The 22973-nt window shown below is 46.5% G+C and overlaps 1 long non-coding RNA gene across 1 annotated transcript in view; it reads right to left on the reverse strand.

Moving 5' to 3' along the window:
* LOC141128682 (uncharacterized) overlaps positions 1-22973 on the reverse strand; it is an 85300-nt gene that overhangs the window by 60428 nt on the left and 1899 nt on the right. Inside the window, exons 2-3 of the long non-coding RNA XR_012241720.1 lie at positions 21170-21329; positions 6856-7036 (exon numbers count right to left, since the gene is read on the reverse strand). This is a non-coding gene — a long non-coding RNA (uncharacterized lncRNA). The remainder of the gene's footprint in view (positions 1-6855; positions 7037-21169; positions 21330-22973) is intronic.

Here is a 22973-nt window from a genome sequence, read left to right on the forward strand (position 1 = left end):
TTTTTCAGCAGCACTCTAAATTGGTTCTTTGACCCTTTTTTGTTGAGCCTGCTGTCATGGTTCTATTTGCCCCTCTGTTTCATTGTCTGGGGACGTCCCAGGGTCTGTGAATATCCAGTCATTATGGTACGAAAAAAAGAAATTTTGGCTTATCTGTAAATTCCATATCTTGGAGTACGTTACAGGACAAAGGCCACCCTCCTCTCTGTTCCTCTGCATTGCTTGCTAAAAAAAAAAAGCTGAGGACTGTCAGCATGTGGTGGAGTTATAGAAGTACATGCAGAGAAGCTTTTCCAGTGTTCAATCACCTACAACCCAGAATCTATGAATATCCAGCCTGTGTACTGTACTGTAAGATATGTGTAGCACCCTGCGGTTTAGTCAGGAGCCAGGAGCCAGGAATAGTTTTCTTGGTCGATTGATAGAGGTCTATTAATTTCTCCCTAAGTTTGGCCTTGTTGCACTGGTCTCTTCTACCACTAGGTGGACGTGGTACTAGATCAGTGTTTTTCAACTCCAGTCCTCAAGGCGCCCCAACAGGTCATGTTTTCAGGCTCTTCATTATTTTGCACAGGGAATTTGATCAGTTTCACTGCCTTAGTAATTACCACAGCCATTTCATTTGAGGGAAATCCTGAAAACGTGACCTGTTGGGGCGCCTGGAGGACTGGAGTTGAGAAACACTGTACTAGATATGAGATGGGCAACCCAAGGTCAGGTTATGAGTATATCGGGTATCTAAGCCAATGGGTAGGGGTTTTCTTGAATCCCTTGGCCTGCTGGGAGAATCTATATATTCAGGGGAGCTCAGGTGATCTATGTTCTGTGCCACCTGGACGGCTGTCTGGATGGACATGTGTCGTACACCCTGGGCTGCTAGGCCAGAGATTGGGTCTACCCCAGGGGCATCTGGCTGCCAGGCTGTGTGAGGGCCTATCCAGAAGTAAGAGGGCAGTGCAGGGTTGGGATTGCGGCTTGCAGTCCAACCAGAGGTGACGGTTCTGCCGGCCGGAGAACCTGTCAGTGGTCGGAGGTAGAAGGGAAGCTGTCGCCACAAAGGGACCACAGTGAGTAACTGAAGCAAGTACCGGAACCATATTCTCACCTAAAGGGCATGGTGGAAAATCGGGAAACTTCAGGTGGTGATAGAGTCAGGGACCCAACCAGCGGAGGAGACGCTTGCAGAGCAGTCTTGTGAGTCAAGCCAGGGACCTCGCCAGTTATCAGGGGTGAAGCTTGAGAAGTAGCTGGAGTGTCAAGCTAGGGACCCAGCAAGGAAGCATGGGTGAGGCTTGAGGAGATACCACCGCAAACCTTGGAGGAGCTCAAGGGATTCCGAGTCAGTGAATCAGTGGGTCTAGTGAGAGACCCGGAGCTCAGTGTTGAAGAACTACAAGAGACAGTTGTAGTGAAGCTGAAAGGACTGTTACGTTTGCGTTAGGAACTGTTAGACTGTTGCCATAAGAGACCGCAATCCTGCAAGTACAGATGTGGCTTCTTCCTGGGGCCTTTCCCTGCATGGCTGTTCTCTTATTGAAGTCTCGGAGTCTGCCAGTTGAATTTGCAACTATCTAAGGGTTACATTCTCATTAGACTGAACAAGGACAGAGACCTTGCTACATATGGAATTTATAAAAAAAAAAAAAAAAAAAAAACCTCAAAATTCCTTTTTCTTTGCAGGATGCAGAGGGAGGTAAAGATGGATTACCTTGTAGGGGGTCAAACCATCATTGCAACATATATTATCCTAGCCTAAGCAATCTTAGACAGAATTTGAAGGCTAAATATCAAGGAAAAAGTTAACGGGAGTTCTACCAAGATAAAAGGCACACAGCTGAAGATGCAATCACTGCCACTGATTGTGAATTTCAGTTGGTTCTTCGCCTTGCATATCTTGGCATCTCAGACTACCATCTGTTCCTAAATGGTATTAATGCTGACAGCTTATTTTATTTCTCACTGTATATTTTAAAGCGGGTCATCACCATTTTCTGTATGAGGGTAAGGAGCTTATGAAAGATGAGTGTTATTTTTCTTACTATGATTTGAATGTAAGATGTGCATACTATTTTCGCTACTCGTTATCATCTGTACTGTGTGCAGCTTAACTTTATTAATCTCCAATAAACCAGACTGTGTGAACAAATCTTGAGGCTTTCTTGGGGGAAAAAAAAAAAGGGGATACAGAGAAACTGGGAAGAAAGATATAAAGATATAGAAACATACAATCAGAATATATGTAACGTAACAGATAAACTAAGCTGCTAATGGCTGTATGTCCAAGCTCACCAGCAATGCTTCCTGGTTCTTCTCCTTCCTCAGAATCCTAAAAACCCTATTTTCTTCTTCTTAGATAAGGGATAAATAAAACCTTTGTGGGTCAAAACACTGATATACAGGTTTTTGCATTTATATGCGGTAGCACCCTCTGGCTACTTGGCAGAGACCATACTAAAGTCAATGGGAACAACAAGCAATATTAAAGTGGAGTCACAGTTGGCACCTTTCAGGGGGGAGGGGGGTGCAGATACCTGTATATTACAGGTATCTGTACCCACTTCCGACAAAGATAGCCGCAGAATCTGCGGTTATTTATGCCACTTCCTGTCGTTCCCCCCCCCCCCGCTGTCTGCTGGGAAACACACGGGTCCCAGAGACAGCAGGGACCATCCGTATCTGCGCAACTCGCGCATGCACAGTAGGGAACCGGGAAGCGAAGCCGCAAGCCTTCACTTCCGGATTCCCTTACCGAAGATGGAGGCAGCAGCACCCGAGGACCGAGAGACGGTTCGGCCTCGGGTGCCAACATCACGGGTGCCCTGGACAGGTAAGTGTCCATGTTTTAAAAGTCAGCAGCTGCAGTATTTGTAGCTGCTGACACCGCGGAGCTCCGCTTTAAAGTGGTTGTAAACCCTTTACAACCACTTTTTACTAAGGCAAGCCTATAATTAGTCTTACCTGTAGCTACACTGGATAGCTCCTAAATCTGCACGGTTTAGGAGATAGTCCCTGTATTTACATGTGCCGACATCATAGGCACATGTGCACTTAAGCAAACTGAAGCAACGGCACGTACGTGCCGTTGCTTCAGTTAAACTGTGCCATTACCAGGGGTTCCTGCACGGTAGTGATGTCATCGTGGCTCCGGCCAATCACAGCGCTAGAGCCGCGATACCCGGAAGTGACCCCCGGGAGCGATGTCGGACGCTGGAGCGGTAAACGAGGACAGCTGTGGGGGCTTCGATCTCAGGTAAGTAACTAATAATGAGCTAGTATGCTATGCCTTTTGTCTTGCAGGGTTTTTTTTGTTTTTTTAGGGTTTACAACCACTTTAAACTCCAAAACAAAAATGTAATATATTGCAGCTTACCAATCCTTAGATGTGGTGGCTGCACTAGTTTTCTTTTTTTAGCCCCGCCCCCCCTTTATTTCACTCCGTGATCTAGCCAGTCACTAAATTCCTGTTATAGGGTGTCTGCATTCTGGATGAAGTAGTAAAGCGGAAGCGTTTGGACAGCAGCATTGTCAATTCAGGCAATTCAGCAGGGACCAATTGAATTTCGAACCATGTGTGGCCACTGCCACTCAACAGATGTCAATTGATTTCTGTTGAATGGACTCGTTGGAAAAAAGCCACTCGATCAGGGGCTAAAACGGTGTATTCTGACAGAGGTGGAGTCCTCTCCTGCTGTCAGAATACAATATCGCAGTGGGGAGGATTCCCCCATTTACCTCAGTTGTGTGGATAGGGAAATCAGTTCTTTTGTGCAGCCTCTTGGCTGCATGAAAAAAGCTAAACCTTAATGGCCAGCTTTAGACAGATTTAGATGAACTTGACTAACAAATTAAAGCTGATCTCCAGGCAACTCTTTCTAAGTAGTTACAACAAACACAAGAGGGAAAGAGAGAGCATGTGATCTAGCTAGATGTCTAATCCTGAGGGAGAGATAGGGTGGGTAGTCAGGGCTGTGGTCCAGTAAGAGGCCAAGTAGTCCTGTATCCGTTCCATCTAAAAGACATTGTGTAAACTAAGGCTACCAAATAGCTGTGTATTTATTCATTTTGTCTGTTAGCTTCACCTCTGCTTTCTGTGAAACTTTTGTCTAAAGAAATGCTAGAAGATTTTCAGGCCTTAAAGGGGTTGTAAACCATAACTGTTTTTCACCTTAATGCATTAAAGTGAAAAACCTTTTGTGCTGCAGCACCCCCCCTTTTTCTTACCTGAGCGCTGTCTTGGGTCCTCATTGGATAGATTGATAGAATGGCTCCCGCTGTTGTCAATCACATCCAGTGACACGGGAGCCGGGGCCAAGTCCTGCTGTCTGTGTCAATGGACGCAGCAGCAGGATTCGGGAGCGTGCCCGCACGAGTGCCCCATGGAAAGCAGCTCTCCGTGGGCGCACTCGAGAAGAGGAGGGGCCAGGAGCACCACGAGGGGGACCCCAGAAGAGTAGGATCGGGGCCGCTCTGTGCAAAACCCTTACACAGAGGAGGTAAGTATAACGTGTTTGTTATTTAACCACTCGGACACAGCACTTCCCCAATCACGGTAAACAGCCAATGAACTTGGCTGTTTACCACGTGATTGGCTGTGTCAAAGTCACAGACAATCACCTGTCATAACAAAGGCATGCAGAGCAGGGATCGAGGAAGGCGAGTGTCCCTTGGACACAGTGCTTCCCCAAACAGGGTAAACCGCCAATGAAATTGGCTGTTTACTACGTGACCGGCTGTGTCCAATCACAGCCGGTCACAAATGTAAACATTGAGGAGCAGTTACCATCTGATCCCTGCTCTCTCCTCACACACCGATCGTATGAGGAGAGAGCAGGGATCAGTGAGTGAAATCAGTGTCTGTCTGACATATTTTATTGTATTGTACTGTGCACAACACGGCCACCCCCCAATAAAGAGGACCTATCACACAGCCCAGCTGTCACAGGCCCACCTCTATCGGTACCGTACCGCCACACAGGCTACCAGTACCGCCTTCAGTACCACCAATACCGCCACTAGTACCACCATCAGGCCCACCATCTATACTGCCAAACAGGCCGCTACCAGTATCGCCACTAGTGTCGCCATCGGTACCACAACCACCCGTATCGCCGTCGGTGGTACCACCACCACCCATACTGCCACCTGTACCGCCATCATCACCCGTACCGCCATCACCACCTGGACCGCCACCACCACCCGTACCGCCACCACCACCCGTACCGCCATCGGTACCACCACCTGTACCGCCATTGGTACCGCCACCACCATCCGTACCGCCATTGGTATCACCAACACCCATACCGCCATCTGTACCACCACACAGGCCCGCCACTAATACCTCAATCAGTACACTACCCCCAGCAGTACCATTACACAGGCCCGCCAATAAGTACTGCCATAATGTCCCAAAGGGTTTACACACCTGAGGAGGAATATGATATTCTTGCCATGTCGGATGATGAGAGCAGCGGGGAGCTCCCATCGTCCGATTCTGGTTCGGAATACAAGCCAGTGGAGGATAGTGGATCAGAGTCCGAGTCCGCGGAGGAAACCGTCCCTCCCAAAAGAATGAGATCAGGACCAAGATCAGGAGATCTGCCCACCACCAGCAGCGCCAGACCCCAGGAAGAGGAGCCCAGTACAAGTACTGGAAATACACGCCCAACCTGAAGAATCCAGCCGCAGTCCTACCTTCCCGATGCACTGGCAAACCCCTTATGGTTGCCTGCCAACTCAGGATCCGCTACCATCCCCCCTTTCACCGCACAGCCAGGTGTGCAGCCGACACTACAAATTTTTCTCAATTCGATTATTTTTCTTTATTTTTCCCACAAGATTTTCTGCAGAATATGGTGGATCAAACTAATTTGTATGCATCCCAATTTATTGCTGCCAATCCCAATTCTTCCTACGCCCGCATGTTCCAGTGGCGATTTGTCACACTGGATGAATTTAAAATGTTTTTGGGCCTTACTTTCAATATGGGGCTTACAAAAAGAACAAAGTCCACACATATTGGTCCACCAACCCCATCCAACACATGCCCTTACATTGCGCTGTCATGTCCAGGACATGATACAACATGATTATGCGTTTTCTCCACTTCAATGACAAGTCACAGTGCCCTCCCAGAGATCATCCCAACCACGACAAATTGTACAAGATACGCCCCAGACCAAAAAATTTGTGTGCACGAGTCCCTCATACATTTCACTGGGCGACTGCACTTCAAGCAGTATATACCAAACAAGAGAGCCAGGTATGGGCTGAAATTAAATAAATTATGTGATCGAGCCACTGGATACGTCTTCACATTCTGGATCTACGAAGGCAAAGACTCCCAGCTCCAGCCCCGTGATTGCCCCACATATATTGGAACCAGTGGGAAAATTGTCTGGGAGCTGGCATATCCCCTGTTCGAAAAAAGGATACCATTTATATGTCGACAACTATTATACCAGCCTGCCCCTATCTCGTCATCTTTACAGTAAAAGAAAAAACACAAGGGATTCCCACAAAATCTGTTGACAAAAAAATTGCAAAACGGAGAATCGGCATTCATGAGGAATGAGGAGGTGTTGACCATGAAGTGGGGGGTACAAGAAAGATGTCCACATCCTCTCTACCATCCACAATGACACCGTGGTGGAGATCCAAAGAAGACGCTGCCCCATTGTAAAGCCCGACTACGATATGTATATGGAAGGGGGGGATTTAAATGATCAGATGATACAGCCCTATTTATCAACCAGAAAGTCCCGTTATTGGTACAAGAAAGTTGTGTTTCACCTTTTACACATGGCCCTTTTGTTTGTCTGCTACCAAAAAGCAACTCAAAACCAACAAATCACCTACCTCAAGTATATTGAAGATATCGTCACTGCCCTCATTTACCAACAAGGTCCCGCCCCAGGAAGCATTCGCTCTGATAGTGTGAGTCGACTTCACGAGCAACAATTTCCCTATAGCAGGGATCCTCAAACTACGGCCCTCCAGCTGAAGCAGAACTACACGTCCGATGAGGCATTGCAAAACTCTGAGAAACCAAAAAAAACTGCGCTTTAATAAATATAATGACAATAATAATGATATGAAAATTAAACATACAGATAACGGTGAAGAACAATCAGCATGCTAAATTAATATCATATTGCACTCAATGATAAATGATAGATACACATATATGTGCTACTGGTGTCACATCAGTGCTCTTCATATACAGTGTTTATACACACTTAATTTTTTAGAATGATATGATATATCATATAACCCTTTTTTATCATATGTGGTTTTTATCATATGTGATTTTGATGTATTTTCCCTTCCATCTTTAAGTTTTGGAGATATTAGCATATGGCTCATCCTTATCACTTATATATGATTGCACGGATATGGATATATATATATACACATTTTGTGGTGTTAGTCTTGGATGGTATTTGCCCTTTGGTCTATTTTACACTTGCCATTGCTATGTATTATTTTTTATAATTTTTATTTTAATTTTTTTTCATTTTAACATATTTTACATAGACTTTTTAACCTTGTTCTCCCTTCTATATGTTTGCCTATTTATATTTGCAAGAGTCTGTTTACATTTTTTCGCTAGCTGGGATATGCAGTTCATCCTTTTGCTGCCATAATGATTATACGGAGGCGCCTTGTCATGACATTTTTATTTATGTCCAGCAGGGGGTGCCAGGCATCTATTTTTGCCTTTATAAGTGGAGTGGATTCCCTATTTTCCAGACTAGGAGAATACATTGACCAATTTCTGAAACCCCTAGTGGTGGAAGGTAAATCCTATCTTAGAGACAGTACCCAATTGATTAAGGAGTTGAGAACTATCTCAGGGAATGGCCAATGGTTATTGGCAACAATAGACGTGAACTCTTTGTACACGAGTATTTCTCAGAAGGACGGACTGAAAGGGGTTGAGAAGGCCTTACATGATAGATCAAAATTAAGGCATGAACAAATTAAATTAATTTTGGAAGGACTGGAGTTGGCAATGGAGAGCAATTACTTTTGGTATAATAAAGATTTTTATGTTCAGAAAAAAGGCGTGGCCATGGGTGCCAAGTATGCCCCAAGTGTGGTGAACTTATTTATGGACATGATGGAGGAACACTATATATATGGGACCAGACGACCTGAAATTAAGTTTTACCGTCGATACATCGATGATGTCATCATATTATGGGAAGGTGACTCAGATTCATTCCAGAATTTTCTTGATGAGTTGAACCATAATATATATGGTATCTCCTTTACTGGAAAATCTGATTATAATGTGATAGATTATTTGGATCTACAGATCTATAAAGAGGGTGAAGAATTGTTTACGAAAACTTATTTTAAAACCACGGATCGAAGCGGGTATATACCCATCTCCAGCTGTCACCACCCCAAGTGGAAAGAAAACATCCCGAAAGGACAGCTGTTGAGAATAAGGAGGAATTGTCAGAATATCGAGTATTACCAGTATCAAGCTGACATGCTGATTAATAAGTTTGTGGATAAAGGTTATCATACTGAAACCTTATTGAAATTAAAAAAGGAGATACAAAACCTGGACCGAGATTCCCTACTAGCAACAAGAAGTAACAATACCAATAAGAAGTCTCCAGGGGATATAGCTTTTATCACTGGTTTTAATAACCAATATCGGAATATAGAGCATATAGTGAGGAAATACTGGCCCATTTTAAAATCTGATAGAACCCTAGGGAAAATTCTTACCAAAAAGCCTTGCTTTATTTATAGGAGGACACCAACCCTCAGAAATTATCTCGTCCATAATGTGATTGACCCCCCGAGAAATATTAAATTGTTTTCAGGTATGAAGGGTTTTTACAGATGCCATAAATGTTTGGCCTGCCGGGTTAGCAAGAAGCAACCGAAAAAGAGATCCTCATTTTTTTCCAGTAGAGGCATTGAGTATGATATCAGAGAATTAATCACCTGCAATACTACCCATGTGACTTATGTCATCGAATGTCCGTGCCGACGGCAATACGTGGGTAGAACTACCAGACCCCTATGTGTGCGCATTAGAGAGCACATTAATAATATTAAGAAGGGGTTTCCTAAGCATAACCTCTCAAGACATTTCGACGAATTCCACCATAGGGACCCATCTGGTTTGGTTTTTTATGGTATTGATACCATTAAGGACAACTGGAGGGGGGGTAGTAGGAAGAAAATGATATCTCAGAACGAAACCAGATGGATACATCGTTTAGATAGTTTGGTTCCTAGAGGACTTAACGTGGATATTGATTTGAATTGTTTTTTATCCAATTTCTAATATTGCTTTCCAGTCCACACATAAATACATACGTTTCTTCTCAACATTACATATCACTTTCAGGATATGCATAATATACCATAGGATTGCTTGTAAAATGTACGCGTTCTTCTTATTCTATTTTTTCAATCCAATATACGGTTTGGGGTCGCACACATGTAGCTATGTAGAGAAACACAGACAGTTATGGGACATATTATTATAGCTGTCACATGTTATATGTAAGCTTTCTTCTCAGTCCCACAGAGTTTTCTTCAGATTTTTTCGAACACAAATACATTAACATATATGTTGGTCCTCTTTTTCATATACAGTGTTTATACACACTTAATTTTTTAGAATGATATGATATATCATATAACCCTTTTTTATCATATGTGGTTTTTATCATATGTGATTTTGATGTATTTTTCCCTTCCATCATTAAGATTTGGAGATATTAGCATATGGCTCATCCTTATCACTTATATATGATTGCACGGATATGGATATATATATATACATATTTTGTGGTGTTAGTCTTGGATGGTATTTGCCCTTTGGTCTATTTTACACTTACCATTGCTATGTATTATTTTTTATAATTTTTATTTTAATTTTTTTTCATTTTAACATATTTTACATAGACTTTTTAACCTTGTGCTCCCTTCTATATGTTTGCCTATTTATATTTGCAAGAGTCTGTTTACATGTTTTCGCTAGCTGAGATATGCAGTTCATCCTTTTGCTGCCATAATGATTATAGGGAGGCGCCTTGTAATGACATTTTTATTTATGTCCACCAGGGGGTGCCAGGCGTCTATTTTTGCCTTTATTTTATCTTAATAGTGTTTACCTATCAATTCCCCGCTGGGTGGGTGTGCACGTCACACCAGTCTTTTTCGATTGGATATCGCGGCGCCTCCTTGTAGTATAATAGGACGTATGGTGTACCAAGATGGCCGCGCCTCAGATGACGTCTTGATGACGAAACGCGTAAGACGTGGTCACGCGGTACGCATACGTCGCTCTAGCTTCTGACTTTGTGCAGGCTTCCGGTTTTTGGTAGACGGGCCGTGGAACGCACGCCGCTACCACTCTATTGTTGCGGCCATCGGCCTGTAGCCAGCCAGCGGAGCACTGTCAGCTCCCAGTTTTATTTTATTTTGTAAGCTGCATTGTTTTAAATACATTTTTTGGATTTACGCTATGAGGCTCCTCTCTTCTCAATATATATGGATACTTTCCGGTGGATACTATTAAAAGGACAGCGGTGATATAAGTGGAAAGGAGACCACAGAGTCGGTGAGAGGGACGCGGATCGTTCAGAACTCCGGCTACTGGATCTACATACACTTGCCCATTACCCCTGCAGGGGTTGAGCGTTCCGGTGAGTGAGGGGACAAGTGGGGGTTCAGTCGAAGAAGGTTAACATCAGCCACACCAAACTTGTCTGGGATCGTTTGGATGCATACACCATCTGCTCACAGGGATTTTCTTCACATCCATAGGACAATTTTTATTGGACAATATAAAAACTTTTTTTTTTTGGAGTATTTGGTTGCACGGAGTACCATCACATAATTTTTCACCATATAATTCATACACTTTTTTGATATATTCTTTTGTTTGTTATACATCACTTTTGGGATTTTTTAATCAATATCAGAGTTTTTTTCTGTATTTCTAGATGTCACTTTTCTTTGAACATTTATTAGTGGGATTTTTAATGGGGATATAATTGATGTTTTAGCTTCATCCATATGAGCTTTTAATTTCATTTTATATATTATTTTGGTAATTTTGGATATTCAATATTTTACATGACACATACATTTTAACAAGTTTTTTTCATTGCACTTTCATTAGGTTTGTTGATGCACTTTGATGCACATCATTTTCTCATAGTGAGGTGTGAAGTAATAATCTGGTTTGTGAACAGCGCCAATTCCCCTTTCAGAGTTTTTTAGTACTTGGACTTCACCTTGGTGTTTTCCTTTTTTGGGGGGCTGCAGTTCGTGATTGATGTTGGTCCTAAGCGCGGAATATTTGAATTTATAGCAGTTATGCATATGCTGTGTGAGAGAAATAACCTGTTAATATTACCAGTATACCAATTACCAATTTTACCAGTGTAAAAAAAAAAAAAAATCTTAATTTTCCCAAGAATTGTGGGAAAAAATTACAACTTCAAAAAAACTCACCATGCCTCTTAGTAAATACCTTGGACTTTCTACTTTCCAAAAAGGGGTCATTTGGGGGGTATTTGTACTTTCCTGGCTTGTTAGTGTTTCAAGAAATGAGATAGGGCTTCAGGTGAGAGAGTACATCAGGTGTGATCAATTTTCAGTGATTGGCACCATAGATTGTAGACTCTATAACTTTCACAAAGACCAAATAATATACACTAATTTGGGTTATTTTTATCAAAGATATGTAGCAGTATAAATGTTGGCACAAATTTATGAAGAAAAATGAAAAATTTTACAATAGAAACTAAAAAATTGTGTGGTTTTTTTTCAAAATTTTCGCTGTTTTTTCGCTTTTATCACAAAAAATAAAAAACCCAGTGGTGATTAAATACCACCAAAAGAAAGCTCTATTTGTGAGAAGAAAATGATAAACATTTTTTTTGGATACAGTGTAGCATGACTGAGTAATTATCATTCAAATTGTGAGAGCGCTGAAAGCTGAAAATTGGTCTGGGCAGGAAGGTGCATAAGTGCCTGGTATTGAAGTGGTTAAAAAAACTGAGCGTTTTTTTTTTTTTACGTGGGGCCCCATTAATGTGTTTTCTCCTTTATATGTTTCCCCTTTGAGCTGGAAGTGTGCCGTACGGCGCGCTCCCAGCAGAGAGACTGGGTGTTACCGAGAACCCTGGGCCCTGTACTAACGATACGCTGATGAGACGGCAGTGATGGGCACTGATGGGTGGCAGTGATGGACACTGATGGGTGGCAATAATGGGCACTGGTTGGTTACACTGATTGGCACCACTGGTGGGCATTGATAGGTGGCACTGGGTACTGGTGGCACAGACGAGGCAGAATTGCCTCTTCCTCTTCAGGACCGATGTCCCTTGCAGATAAGCCGGTGATCTGCTTTTTTTTCTCCTCACGCTATCAGCGTGAGGAAAAAAAAAAAAAACTATTACCAAGCTTTTGTTTAGATCGTGTGAGCAGCTGTCATTGGCTGACAGCTGATCACGTAGTAAGGGGCCGGGACCAGCCCCTTACTCGGATCTGTGATCACCCGAGTCTCGGTGACTTGGTGATCACAGCTTGCACCCTGGGCATGTGCACAGGGGAGGACGTCATATGACTGCCTCACGGAAATTCAGGTCCGCGCCGTGGCCGTCATTCGGCTATAGCGCGGACGGCAAGAGGTTAAACAAAAATAAAGCACAAAAAGGTAATTACACAAAATATATGTATGTGTTTATTAGGAGATGGCTTCAAGCTGCCATGGTACTTCACTCACCAGGGACATGAAGACATTTTTGGAGCCCCTCCTTGCAGTCCAGTGTGCACTTTCCAAATTGGCATTATTGATTACTCATACTGATTCCCATCACGCTGCCTTAAAAAATTGTGGAGGACACATGTGGCTTTGACATCGGATATGGCGTTCCCTATGTTTAAATGAATTGGCGTATGCAGCAAACGCCACTTATTTGCCAAAATTCCAAAGTTGCACTCCATAATCCTTCTGATCCTGGTCAAACGGTAGTTGAATAGACTTTCCTTTGATAAAAGAATGAAAAGATACTTTGTTTCTACTTATTAGTGTGTTGTGATAAAATGTGGCAGGCTGCCTGGATTTTTTTTTTTTTTTCCCCAGCTGTGAGAACTCTCTGCTCTTGTTAAAAAGAATCCTGCCATGCTGTTTTGAAGATCGGGAAGGGAAAAAGATCGCAATTTTGATTCTTAATGATTAATTGTGCAGCTCTAACGTCGACAAGAGATTTCAGCTCAAAATACGGAAAGGTTTCTTCACAGTAAGAGCTGTGAAAATGTGGAATAGGTTCCCGCCAGAGGTGGTTCTGGCCAGCTCAGTAGATTGCTTTAAGAAAGGCCTGGATTCTTTCCTAAATGTACATAATATAACTGGCTACTAACATTTATAGGTAAAGTTGATCCAGGGAAAATCCGATTCTCTCTTGGGGGATCAGGAAGGAATTTTTTCCCCTGCTGTAGCAAATTGGAGCATGCTCTGCTGGGGATTTTTGCCTTCCTCTGGATCAACTGTGGGTATAGAATTAGGTATATTGGATTGTATGATTTTTTTTATTTTATGGTTAAATGGGATGGACTTGTGTCTTTTTTCAACCTGACTATGTACTTATGACATATGCTAAGCAGTAGATAGCATCCGCTACTGCTATAAGAATAAAAGAAAAATAATTCCTATGAAATAAAAAGTATCAGTAGCCACAGGCATCACGATGTGCTTGCCATCGAATGCTCGTACACAGTATGCAAAATTGCAGCAATTCCAAAACACTTGGGCAATGTTGGACAAATTTTCTTTTGTAGGCCTCCTCATTACCAAATCCTTGAGCACCTCCCATAATGCTATACATGTGTCATGTACAATGGTAACTGGCTGTTGACTTGCCCACCATGAATTCGTAATGAAGGACAGCAAACGAATGTCCAGTTGCAAGGTTCCTGAAAAGAAAAAATTTTATTTCATGTGTTATGTTTTGCAGTGGATGCCATACAAACATGCTGGCGAAGCTTACGAAATAGCTTCCAGCAATATCTTAAAAAAATGAGGGAGGGGAGAAGCGGGTCAGACAGAAAGCGTATAACCCCCTATACGCATGCTAGTGAGCTGGACTTCCGAAAGCCATTCCTGCAAATGCGAGAGTAGGCTCGGTTCACACTGGGGCGACTTGGGATCCGACTTGTACGTCCTCAAGTCGCCCCAAGTCGCTCCAGAAATAGTTTCAATGGGAGTTAACGCTAGCGTCTTAATAGACACTACTGAAGTCGCTCCGACTTCAGAGCGTACTCCCTGTACTACTTTGATCCGACTTTGATCCGACTTCAGCCTATTGACTATCATTGAAGTCGGATCGCCGTCTCGCATGATCCGACTTCGGCATGCGACTTGTGCTCAAATGATCTTGAGGGGAACTCCGCGCCAAATTTTAAATAAAAATCCGGCATGGGTTCCCCCTCCAGGGGCATACCAGGCCCTTGGGTCTGGTATGGACCTTGAGGAGAACCCCCTACGCCGAAAAAACGGCGTGGGGGGTCCCCCCCAATCCATACCAGACCCTTATCCGAGCACGCAGCCCGGCCGGACAGGAATGGGGGTGGGGACAAGCGAGCGCCCCCCCCCCTCCTGAACCGTACCAGGCCGCATGCCCTCAACATGGGGGGTTTGGTGCCTTGGGGGAGGGGGGCGCGCTGCGGCCCCCCCACCCCAAAGCACCTTGTCCCCATGTTGATGAGGACAAGGGCCTCTTCCCGACAACCCTGGCCGTTGGTTGTCGGGGTCTGCGGGCGGGGGGCTTATCGGAATCTGGGAGCCCCCTTTAATAAGGGGGCCCCCAGATCCCGGCCCCCCACCCTATGTGAATAGGTATGGGGTACATGGTACCCCTACCCATTCACCTAGGGAAAAAAGCGTCAATAAAAAACACAGTACACAGGTATTTAAAATAATTTATTAGGCAGCTCCGGGATCTTCTTCCGACTCCGGGGGTCTCTCCGGCGTCTTCTCCCGGTGTCCGCATCTTCTGCCGGCTCCACCACTATCTTCTGGCGCTCTTTTGCCAGCGGTGGTCCGGACCTCTGGATCATCTTCTTCCCTCTTCTCTTCCAGAGATGTTGACACGACGCTCTCCCCAGCCAGAATGGTTTCTGTGCGCTCTGCAAGGGACTTATATAGGCGGTGACCCCGCCCCCTTATGCCGTCACAGTCCCTGGGCATGCTGGGTCTGTGACGTTTTAGGAGGCGTGGTCACCGGGTGATGACCACGCCCCCTTATGACGGCACAGCCCCAGCATGCCCTGGGACAGTGACCTCATAAGGGGGCGGGGTCACCACCTATATAAGTCCGTTGCGGAGCGTTCAGAGACCATTCCAGCTGGAGAGAGTGTCGTGTCAACATCTCTGGAAGAAAAGAAGAAGGCAGAAGTCCGGACCACCGCTAGCAATTGAGCTGCAGAAGATAGCGGAGGAGCCGGCAGAAGATGCGGACACCGGGAGGAGACGGCGGAGAGACCCCGGAAGTCGGAAGAGGACCCCCGAAGTCGGAAGAAGATCCCGGAGCTGCCTAATAAATTATTTTAAAAAACCTGTGTACTGTTTGTTTTATTGACGCTTTTTTTTCCCCTAGGTGAATGGGTAGGGGTACCATGTACCCCATACTCATTCACATAGGGTGGGGGGCCGGGATCTGGGGGCCCCCTTATTAAAGGGGGCTCCCAGATTCCGATAAGCCCCCCGCCCGCAGACCCCGACAACCAACGGCCAGGGTTGTCGGGAAGAGGCCCTTGTCCTCATCAACATGGGGACAAGGTGCTTTGGGGTGGGGGGGCCGCAGCGCGCCCCCCTCCCCCAAGGCACCAACCCCCCCATGTTGAGGGCATGCGGCCTGGTACGGTTCAGGAGGGGGGGGGGGGCGCTCGCTCGTCCCCACCCCCATTCCTGTCCGGCCGGGCTGCGTGCTCGGATAAGGGTCTGGTATGGATTGGGGGGACCCCCCACGCCGTCCTTTCGGCGTAGGGGGGTTCCCCTCAAGATCCATACCGGACCCAAGGGCCTGGTATGCCCCTGGGGGGGGAACCCATGCCGGATTTTTATTTAAAATTTGGCGCGGAGTTCCCCCTAAAGATTCATACCAAACACAGTGGCGGGGATCCAAGTCGGATCCCCGTTCATTGAAAGTCGGATCCACAAGTCGTGTTGAAGTCGGGTTGAAGTCGCGTTGCAAAGTCGCGTTGAAGTCGTGTTGCCCCTGTGTGAATCGAGCCTAAGAAACAAGAATCTAAAATGTTGAATTTTTACCCTATCTACAATTACGCAAACCAATCAATATACGCTATATGGGATTTTGTTTACCAAAAATATGTAGCAGAATACAAATTTGCCTAAACTGATGAATAAATTAGATTTTTTACATATTTTTATTGGATAGGTTTTTCAAAATTGTTGCTTTTTTTGTTTAGAGCGCAAAAAATAAAAACCGCAGAGGTGATCAAATACCACCAAAAGAAATCTCTATTTGTGGGGAATAAAGTGCATCAATATTGTTTGGGTACAACGTCGCACAACCGCGCAAGTGTCAGTTAAATCGATGCAGTGCCGTATGGCAAAAAATGGCCTGGTCATTAAGGGGGTAAAACCTTCCAGGGTTGAAGTCGGATGGATGTTGCAGGGCAAAGTCGGACTGACAGTCGCACGACTTTCATGTCCCACCAGTGTGAACTGGGCCTAAGAATCATATCAAAGTCGGACTCCAAAGTTACACTGAAAATCTTGCAACTTTGGAGTCGGCTAGTGTGAAAGGAGCCTTCAGGTATGACTTTCATGCATCTTTTGAGAGTTCACATTAAAGTCTATGACCAGGGGCGAAACTAGAACCTATAGGGCCCCGGTGCAAAAAACCACGACGGGCCCCCCCTGACCCCCCCCCATCTGCCCCCCGGCTTCCAATTGTACATCCTCCCAGAATTCTGTTTCCCGTATGCCCCCTGGGACGTGCATCCAGCGCAATCATGGCGGCCCTTTACCATGTGATTAGCTGATCACATGTAAACAGACTTGCTGGGTAGCGGCAGCCCTTTCCTCCCACGCTGTGTCTGTGTAAAGGTGGTGCCATCTTAAGAGTATTATAGGCCCCCGGGCAATACAGTGCACTGGGGCCCTGTCTACACAATCACGCACGAGAATAAAAATGCAAATTATCAATAAGGCTCTATTTATTGGTACTTCCAACAAAATCAGTGTTTAAACATTAACACAACGTTTGGACAATATAACACGAGCTTGAAAAGCAAGAAATTGAAAAACAAGAAATTACTCACTTGCTGCCTGGCTCACCAGTGCCCATCCATGCTGACCACTAAACTGACCTACTAGACCCTTACACTACTGATCCCCCTGACGCATACACTGATCCCCCCTGACACCCACTTCCTTTCACAGTCCCCTCCTTTATGGTATCCCGGTCCCCTTTACAGCCATCTTCTTTCTTTGCAAAAAACACAGTTCCCTTTATGTCAGTGCCCCCTCCCTTACCTTACACAGCAGGGAAAAGACAGAGGGGATGCGGCATGTTCGAGCAGAAGGCGGGAGCTGTTCAACTTTCCATCTAACAGACAGACGATTGGTTGCTAGAACCGCCCCTAGCAACAAATCACAGGCTTTTTAACTTGAAAAGTCAGACAGCTCCCACCTTCTGCTCGGACATTCTGTCTTCTACCTGCTTATTGTAAGGATGAAAGCGGCAGTGGGGAAAAGAGGAGTTACACGGGAGAGAAGAAGACACCCAGGCAGGATGTTAAACAGGTTCACTGTTGTCACCCTGCACATGCACTCCACCTGCCATGCACCCCCTCCAGCAGCGATTCTCTGCAGCATGCACATGCAGTAGTTGCAATGGGTCCCGCCACCTTCCTCCCCAGCCAGCAATCACAGTGTATACAGGCAGTTTTCTATGTTACTGGACGAAGGGGCCCCGCATATCAGTATCGGGGCATGCAGCCGCAGTGAGAGTGGCGCTGTCAAATCTAAGAATTGATGTCAGGGATGGGCGGAACCCGCCCATCCCCGACATTAGTGCTTAGATTTGACAGATCCACTCTCACTGTGGCCGCACGCCCCCCCGGCTTGCCCACCAATCACTCAGGGCTAATAATTCTACATGAGAAATAGGAGACCCGGGGCTTTTGGGGGACCCATTCCCTCCCGACACCCCTGGTCACTGGGCAGGTGGGGCCCCCCAGGCAAGTGGGGTCCCTGCCCAGCGTGCCCATGTGAAAAGACGGCCCTATGTAAAGGCCCATACACTCTATTTGATTTTATGCAGACTTTTTTCTTCAGATTTACCAAAGCCATATAAATGAGGTCAAACTTTAAGAGTTTCAGTTTGTATGCAATCAGGCAGGCCCTTGAACTACATGGTCTTGGTAAATCTGAAGACAAAAATCGGCAGAAAATCGTGTATGGGGTCTAAGTGTAAGGAAAGGAGAGGCGTTAACTGCCAAGAATGTCAGTAAATTATTTACACTGATAATTAGTGCTGCCTATTAGTGCTCATCAATGCTACCTATCCCTGCCGCCTATCATTACTCATCACTGCTGCTTATCAGTGTCCATCAATACTGCCTATAAGTGCCCATCAATGCTGCCTACCAGTGCTGCCTATCAATGTCCATCACCCATCAATTTCACCTATCGGTGCTCATCAATGATGCCTATCAGTGCCACCGATCAGATCTCATTATTGCCTATCGGTGACACCTATCATTGCTCATCAATGCTGTGTGTCAGTGCCACTTATCAGCACTGGCTGTCAGAGCAGCCGATCGGTGATCATCAATGCTGCCTGTCTCCTCAGCACGGCTCTGAGCGGAGAGCGTCTCTCATACAGCTCAGAGCTGACCGTTCTCCCTGCTCCCCCCCCCCCCTCACACGGGATGGCACAGCCCATCCCACAAAGCACACACAGGAAAGGGGAAAAGGAGCAGATGGGCTGTGCCATCTCATGTGGGGGGGGGGGGCAGGGAGAACTGTCAGCTCTGAGCTTTATGAGAGACGCTCTCCACTCAGAGCCTTGGGACTAGCAACCCCGCTGGAACCCCCGACAGTGGCGGAATGCCAGGGCCCGGTCACAAATGCAACTGCTATGACCCTGGTAGTTCCGCCACTGTCTACAGCCCTCAAGTTGCATGAAAGTCTGACAAAGTAGTGTATGAACTACTCTGAATTGCACATAGATCATTGGAAAACATGGGGTGCGACTTGTCGTACGAGTTTGATGTCTAAAGTTGCATGACAAGCAGCACAAGTGTGAATGGTGTGTTAGAGACCATCCAAACCAGCTCAGCAGACTACTCTAAGAATATTACACAATACCATACAGGCCAAACATTATTATTATTATACAGGATTTATATAGCGCCAACAGTTTACGTAGCGCTTTACAACTTGAGGGTAGACAGTACAAATACAATACACTTTGATACAGTAGGAATCAGAGGGCCCTGCTCCTTAGAGCTTACAATCTAAGAGGGAAGGTCAAGAGATACAAGAGGTAATAACTGTGGGTGATGTGCTGATTGAGAAGATAAATGTACAGTTGTTAGGTGGGGGCCAGATAGGCTTCTCTGAAGAGATGAGTTTTCAAGGATTGTCTGAAAGTGGATAAAGTAGGAGAAAATCAGACGGATTGGGGTAGAGCATTCCAGAGGATGGGGGAGGCTCTGGAGAAGTCCTGAAGGCGAGCATGGGATGAGGTGACAAGGGAGTTTGAGAGCAGGGGGTCTTGGGAGGAGCGAAGAGAACGATTAGGTTGGTATTTTGTGACTAGGTTAGAGATGTAGCTGGGGGCCAGGTTGTGGATTGCTTTGTAAGTTATAGTTAGTATCTTGAATTTAATTCGGTGACTGAGTGGCAGCCAATGGAGGGATTGGCAGAGGGGTGTAGCAGACGCTGAGCGGTTTGTGAGGTGGATGAGCCTGGCAGCAGCGTTCATGACGGACTGAAGTGGGGATAGCCTATTTAGAGGTAAACCAATGAGGAGGGAGATGACCAGGGAGTGGATTAGAAGCTTTGTGGTGACATTGGTTAGGAAGGGGCGTATCTTGGAGATGTTGCGGAGATTGAGGCGGCAAGTTTTGGATAGTGATAGAATGTGGGGTCGAAAGGTTAGTTCAGAGTCCAGGATTACACCTAGGACCTTGGCGTGGGGAGATGGGTTGATAGTTGAGCCGTTGATATTGACAGGGAAATCAGGGGAAGTGGCACCTGAGGGAGGAAATATCATGAGCTCGGTTTTGAATAGGTTGAGTTTGAGGAAGCGATGTGACATCCAGGCTGATATGTCTGCTAGTAAGTTGGTAATGCGTGAGGAGACAGATGGAGAGAGCTGGGGGGTGGAGAGATAGATTTGGGTGTCATCAGCGTAGAGATGATATTTAAAGCCGTGGGAGGAATTCAACTGACCCAAGGAGGTGGTGTAGATTGAGAAAAGGAGAGGTCCAAGAACAGAACCTTGGGGGACCCCAACGGAAAAAGGAAGAGGAGAGGAGGAAGTAGAGTTGTAAGTGACACTGAAGGAGCGGTGTGATAGGTAGGATGAGAACCAGCGAAGAGTACAGTCACAGAGACCGAAGGAGTGGAGTTTTTTGAGGAGGGACCAGTGTTGCCAACCCCCCGAAGTGAAATTTACTGGCAGAACGTCAAAATTTACAAACAGTGCCCATTTTTTTACTGGCAAAAAAAAAAAACATGAAATTTACTGGCAGATCCACATTTTTTTACTGACACTGCAAAAAAAAGTGCCTAAAATTACTGTTTTTAGTGCTAAACATTGCAAATATTAATATTTGAACTATAAACACATAGCTAGTGCTATTAGCAATGTGTTTAAGTTAAACAAAAGTCAAAAAAAATATATTTCTCAATTTACATGAAGGTCAGGTTACTATAACCCGGCCAGCAGAGAGTTCTCCCTTACATCAGAGTCTGCAGGATGGTGACCAGAGACCACCTTCCGCAGTGTGAATACACTAAGGTAAGGGGGGGGATTACTAATATAGGGGGGAAACCTTTATATCAGTGCCCCTTTACATTATTGTATTCACTCCCGCCTTACATCAATGACCCCCCCCAGACTGGCCTGGCGGCACTGTCACTGACCTCCTCTCAGGTGCACCCAGCAGGGCTCAGTCAGATGGCTCCAGCTTGGTGGCTATTCTATAGTCTCCTCTCCACAGTCCACACGTGTCTGTCTCTTCCCGTAACCCTCCATCCTGGCAGCACTCCCACTCTTGAATCCTTTCTAGGATCCCCTCAAAGACTGCAGACATGATAAGAGACAAGAGATGGTCAGAGACTGCGGACATACTACAGGAGGTGGACAGAGGCTGCGGACATACTACAGGAGGTGGACAGAGGCTGCGGACATACTACAGGAGGTGGACAGAGGCTGCGGACATACTACAGGAGGTGGACAGAGGCTGCGGACATACTACAGGAGGTGGACAGAGGCTGCGGACATACTACAGGAGGTGGACAGAGGCTGCGGACATACTACAGGAGGTGGACAGAGGCTGCGGACATACTACAGGAGGTGGACAGAGGCTGCGGACATACTACAGGAGGTGGACAGAGGCTGCGGACATACTACAGGAGGGGGACAGAGGCTGCGGACATACTACAGGAGGGGGACAGAGGCTGCGGACATACTACAGGAGGGGGACAGAGGCTGCGGACATACAAGAGGGGGACAGAGGCTGCGGACATACTGCAGGAGGGGGACAGAGGCTGAGGACATACTGCAGGAGGGGGACAGAGGCTGCGGACATACTGCAGGAGGGGGACAGAGGCTGCGGACATACTGCAGGAGGGGGACAGAGGCTGCGGACATACTACAGGAGGGGGACAGAGGCTGCGGGCATACTACAAGAGGTGGACAGAGGCTGCGGACATACTACAGGAGGGGGACAGAGGTTGCGGACATACTACAGGAGGTGGACAAAGACTGCAGACATACTACAGGAGGGAGACAGAGGCTGCGGACATACTGCAGGAGGGGGACAGAGGCTGCGGACATACTGCAGGAGGGGGACAGAGGCTGCGGACATACTGCAGGAGGGGGACAGAGGCTGCAGGCATACTGCAGGAGGGGGACAGAGGCTGCGGACATACTGCAGGAGGGGGACAGAGGCTGCGGACATACTGCAGGAGGGGGACAGAGGCTGCGGACATACTGCAGGAGGGGGACAGAGGCTGCGGACATACTACAGGAGGGGGACAGAGGCTGCGGGCATACTACAAGAGGTGGACAGAGGCTGCGGACATACTACAGGAGGGGGACAGAGGTTGCGGACATACTACAGGAGGTGGACAAAGACTGCAGACATACTACAGGAGGGGGACAGAGGCTGCGGACATGCTGCAGGAGGGGGACAGAGGCTGCGTACATGCTGCAGGAGGGGGACAGAGGCTGCGGACATGCTGCAGGAGGGGGACAGAGGCTGCGGACATGCTACAGGAGGGGGACAGAGGCTGCGGACATGCTACAGGAGGGGGACAGAGGTTGCGGACATACTACAGGAGGGGGACAGAGGTTGCGGACATACTACAGGAGGGGGACAGAGGCTGCGGACATACTACAGGAGGGGGACAGAGGTTGCGGACATACTACAGGAGGGGGACAGAGGCTGCGGACATACTACAGGAGGGGGACAGAGGTTGCGGACATACTACAGGAGGGGGACAGAGGTTGCGGACATACTACAGGAGGGGGACAGAGGCTGCGGACATACTACAGGAGGGGGACAGAGGTTGCGGACATACTACAGGAGGGGGACAGAGGTTGCGGACATACTACAGGAGGGGGACAGAGGTTGCGGACATACTACAAGAGGTGGACAGAGGCTGCGGACATACTACAGGAGGGGGACAGAGGTTGCGGACATACTACAGGAGGTGGACAAAG

This window comes from Aquarana catesbeiana, linkage group LG02 (assembly GCF_042186555.1).
Source record: "Aquarana catesbeiana isolate 2022-GZ linkage group LG02, ASM4218655v1, whole genome shotgun sequence".
NCBI classification, from domain to species: domain Eukaryota; kingdom Metazoa; phylum Chordata; class Amphibia; order Anura; family Ranidae; genus Aquarana; species Aquarana catesbeiana.